Raw genomic sequence first — 5125 nt, forward strand, 5'->3', positions numbered from 1 at the left:
CTATCAGAAAGAGAAATTAAGAAAAGAATCCCATTTACAATTTCATCCCCCCAAAAAATCTAGGAATAAATTTAACCAAGGACGTAAAAGACCTGTATTTGGAAAATTATAGCACATTCAAGAAAGAAATTGAAGAAGATACAAATAAATGGAAGCATTTACTGTGCTCATGGATAGAAAAAATTATCATTGATCGCGTAGGCTGAGCCTGAGGGCGCAGAGTCTTGCAGGGTGAAGACTTAATTCCAATGTCATGGCAAAACATATGAAGTTCATTGCCAGGACTGTGATGGTACAGGAAGGGAACGTGGAAGGTGCATACAGGACTCTAAACAGAATCCTCACCATGGATGGGCTCATTGAGGACATCAAGCAATTGTGGTACTATGAGAAAGAAGCCTTGCCGCTGGTGACAGAGGGAAAGCTATGAAACCTGCAGGCACATCAACAACATGGAAATGACTCACAAGATCAACTTTCTGATGTGAAAGAATCGGGTGGATCCATCCATGGGAGGGCTGCTGAGGCCTGTGGGTAGTGGGCCCAGTCTGAAAACCTCTGTCCATTTGCGTCTCCACCTCTTTTCTTTCTCCAACCGCATTTCCCTTATCTTTCTTGCAATAAACTCAATCACGGATTAAAAAAAAGAAAGAAAGAAAAAATTAACACCATTAAAATGTCCAGGGCTGGCTGAGTGACTCAGTTGGTTAAGAGCTCGCTCAAGAGTGTGAGCTCTGAGCAACAGGGTCCCCGGTGCAATGACTGGCCCAAGCTGAGCTGCCGCTGAGCTGCCAACAGGTGGCAGGATGGCTCAGCTAAAAAAATAAATAAATAAAAACAAAATGGCCATACTACCCAAAGTAATCTATAGATTCAGTACAATCCTTATCAAAATACCAATGGCATTTTTTACAGAAGTAGAACAAACAATCTTAAAATTTATATGAAACCACAAAAGACCCTGAATAGCCATAGCAATCTTGAGAAGGAACAGACGTGGAGGTATCAGGCTGTCAAACTATACTACATGGCCATAGTAGTCAAGACAGATACATAGATCAATGGAACAGAATAGAGATCCCAGAAATAAATCCATGCCTATATTGTCATTTAATCTATGTCAAAGGAAGCAAGAATACATATTGGAGTAAAGACAGTCTATTGAATAAATGATGCTGGGGAAAATGGACAAATACATTTAAAAAAATGACACTGGACCACTTTCTTACATCACATACAAGAATAAATTCAAGTAGCTTAAAGACTTAAATGTAATACCCAAAACCATAAAACTCCTAGAAAAAAAACATAGGCAGTAAACTCTCTGACATTGCTCTTAGTAATATTTTTTTCTTATATATCGCCTTGGGCAATGGAAACAAAAGTAAAAATAAACAAATGGGACTACAACAAACTAAAAAGTTTTTCTATACCAAAAGAAACCATTAACAGGGCTGGCCGAGTGGCGCGATGGTTAAGAACTGGCTTGGGACACCAGAGGGCCCTGGTTCGGATCCCACATATGAGGGCCAGTGACGCTGCCCTCCACAGCTAAGACGCTGAACAACAGCTCAACCTGGAGCTGGGCTGCTGTGAGTCGCCTGCGATGGCATAGGCTGCAGACCCTGTGGCAGTGGGTTGCCATGGGCTACCGTATGTAGCCAACAGCCAGTGTGAGCGGCCAGCAGCCGCTGTGAGCGACTGTCCAGAAGCCAGCAACTGATGTGCCTCGCCTGGGAAGAGCGCAATGATGGTGCCAACTTGGGCCGGTGAAGCAACATCTTCCACAACTAGACTGAAGAACAAAATGACAGCAACTTGTCTGTTCCCCTTGCCCCAATTCCCCAGCACTGTTCCCATCCCCCCAATTCCCCAATAAAAATCTTTAAAAAAAAAAGAAACCATTAACAAAACGAAAAGACAACCTACTGAATGGGAGAAAATATTCACCAATGATACATCCAATTAGGGGTTAACATATAAAATATATAAAGAAATCATACAACTTAACACCAAAAAAACCCCAAACAATCCAATAAAAAAATGGGCTGAGGACGTGAATAGACATTTCTCCAAAGAGGATATACAGATGGCCAATAGACATGATATGATGTTCAACATCACTAATCATCAGAGAAATGCAAATTAAAACCACAGTGAGATACCACCTCACACCTGTCAGAATGGCTTTTATCAATAAATCAACAAGCTAGTGCTGGCGAGGATGTGGAGAAAAGGGAACCCTCATGCACTGTTGGTGGGATTGCAAACTGGTGCAGCCACTAGGGAAAAAAGTAAGGAGATTCCTCAAAAAATTATAAATAGAACTACCGTATGACACAGCAATTCCACTTCTGGGTATTTATCTGAAAGAAAAACAAAAACACTAATTTGAAAAGATACATGCACCCCTATGTTCATTGCAGCATTATATATAATAGCCAATATATGAAAGCAACCTAAGTGTCCATTGGTAGACAAACGGATAAAGAAGAGGTGGTACATGTATAGAATGGAATGGTACTCGGCCATAAAAAAAAATGAAATCTTACCATTTGCGACAACATGGATTGAACTAGAGGGTATTATGCTAAATAAAACAAATTTGAAAGACAAATACCATATGATTTCACTTATATGGAATAAAAACCATAAACGAACAAAACAGAAACAGACTCATAGATACAGAGAACAAACTGATGATTGCCAGGTGGGAGGGAGGTTGCGGAGCTAGGTGGAAAAGGTGAAGGGATTAAGAAGTACAAATTTGGGGTGGCTGGTTAGCTCTGTTGGTTACAGCACAGTGCTCGTCCACCAAGGTTGCCTGTTCAATCCCCACATGGGCCACTCCACAACTAGATTGAGATGCGCCCTCCACAACTAGATAGAAACAACTACTTGACTTGGAGCTGATGGGTCATGGAAAAACACACTGTTCTCCAATAAAACAAACACAAAAACAAAAACCACCTGAAGGTTAAAACTATAAGACTTAAAACAAAAAAAAGTACAAATTGGCAGTTACTAAATAGTCATGGCATAGAGAATATAGTCAATAATATTATATTAACTATATATGGTGATACTTATTGGGGGGATCACTTAAGTTATACAAATGTGTAATCAGGTGTATGCTGTACACCTGAAACTAATGTAATTTTGAATGTCAACTGTAATTGGAAAATTTTTTAATTAAAAAAATGTGCATGTAATCAATTTCACACTTAGACTTAGATGTTTGGTTGGTTATTTTGTTTTAGTTTTATGTAAACATTTTATTTTAGAATAGTTTTAGATTTACAGAAAAGTTGCAAGAATATTACAGAGTTCCTGTATACCCTGTATGTACTCAGTTTCCCCTATGGTTACTTTATGTTTTTAAATGTTTTCAATCACAACCACAATAATGAATTGGTAACAATAGAAAAAGTTAACTCTACCCTGTGCTATTTGGAACCCATCAAAATACTTGTCTCAGAAAACACTCAAAGAGATAGGTGCTGGGTCATATTGCATAAGGCAGCTACAAAAACTCCCTTCAGAAGGAGCAGTTCCAGATGACAACATGAGAGTTATCCCTGAAACTCTGGAGGTTAACATTTGAATCTAGCTTGGACACCTGTTTGCAGCCCTAACCCAAGAATTTGGTTTTAGTCAAAAGGGTATCTGTTTCAAATCTCACAGCTCATAGGCTTGGCTTCTCTAATTTGTTTCAGAATTCTCGTTTACTTGATGTGTTTATCTTTCCCACATCTTGGTATTTTTGGAAGCCTCTGAAAATACCTACAGAAAACCAAACGTAAACAAAAAGCAACATAAAGGCCTGTGGAAAGCACTGGGTGAACACAAACAAACTGAAGATAAAGGCCCAGGTGGCTCAATTGGTTAGAGCACGAGCTCTGAGCAAGAGTTGCCGGTTCGATTCCCACATGGGCCAGTGAGCTACGCCCAAGCTGAGCTGGTTGGAGCGTGTGCTCTTAACAACAAGGTTGCCAGTTCGACTCTGACATGGAATGGTGGGCTGCGCCCCCACACCCACAACTAAGATTGAACATGGCACCTTGAGCTGAACAGCTGTGAGCTGCTGATGGGCGGCCTGATGGCTCAGTGTGCAACAAGGTTGCCGGTTCGACTCCCACATGGGATGGTGGGCTACACCCCCCCCCGCCCCCCACACAACTAGATAGAAAGAGGCGACTGGACTTGGAGCTGAGCTGTGCCCTCTACAACTAAGACTGAAGGACAACAACTTGACTTGTGGCTGATGGGTCCTGAAAAAACACAATGTTCCCATTCCCCAATTTCCCAACACTGTTCCCTTCCCAATTCCCCAATAAAATCTTTAAAAAAAAAAAAAAGATAAAGGCCCAGAGAAGTAAGGGGTTTCTTGAGGTAACACCAGGACTGGCGTACAGGTCATTGTTTCTAGCTCAGAGCTGCTCAGAGCTCCACTAAAGTAAATGCTTTTGGAATGTCTGCTCAGCCCATACCACTCTGCCTGGGGGCCATACAACCCATCCACAGGGCATTCATGATTATACAGGACCCTGCCCCTCAGCCATAGCTGACTGACTCTTGATTGGGCCATTCAGACTCATCCTCTCATGATCATGTTATTGGGATTCGGTGATTCCCCCTCCCCGCCATTTCCTCTGGACACCTAACCTGAGACAGAGAGGAGGAGGCCACCTTGGTTGAGAGAAGCAGAGGAAGCAGGTCTGCCAAGGACAGGTGTAAATTGGAAATGCAGAAAGAAGCTGTAAGAAAGGCCCTGAGAGGGAGAGGCTTCTCAATGGCTTCCAAAGTCCTGGTTCTGGCTCTTCTTGAAGGCTGGCTGCCCCTGCCCTTGGGTCCCATGAGACATCTTTGATGGCTTGTATTAAATTCCCCTCTTTTGCTTTAAAAAAAGGGAACATATGTGAGTGACTATTCTAACCCTGAAAGTTTAATTTTCCTGTTATTTTAAAAATTGTTTTTCAGGGGCCGGCCGAGTGGCGCATTAGTTGAGAACTGGCTTGGGAGGCCAGAGAGCCCCGGTTTGGATCCCACATATGAGGGCCAGTGACACTGCCCTCTACAGCTAAGATGCTGAACAACAGCTCAACCTGGAGCTGGGATGCCGTGA

The 5125-nt window shown here is 42.1% G+C and overlaps 1 pseudogene; it reads left to right on the forward strand.

The window, feature by feature from the left end:
- The first annotated feature begins 253 nt into the window (after positions 1–253).
- Positions 254–641, forward strand: LOC109396206 (28S ribosomal protein S21, mitochondrial pseudogene; annotated as a pseudogene).
- Positions 642–5125: the final 4484 nt, after the last annotated feature.

The sequence above is a fragment of the Hipposideros armiger genome, unplaced genomic scaffold (assembly GCF_001890085.2).
Source record: "Hipposideros armiger isolate ML-2016 unplaced genomic scaffold, ASM189008v1 scaffold_508, whole genome shotgun sequence".
In the NCBI taxonomy this organism is placed as follows: domain Eukaryota; kingdom Metazoa; phylum Chordata; class Mammalia; order Chiroptera; family Hipposideridae; genus Hipposideros; species Hipposideros armiger.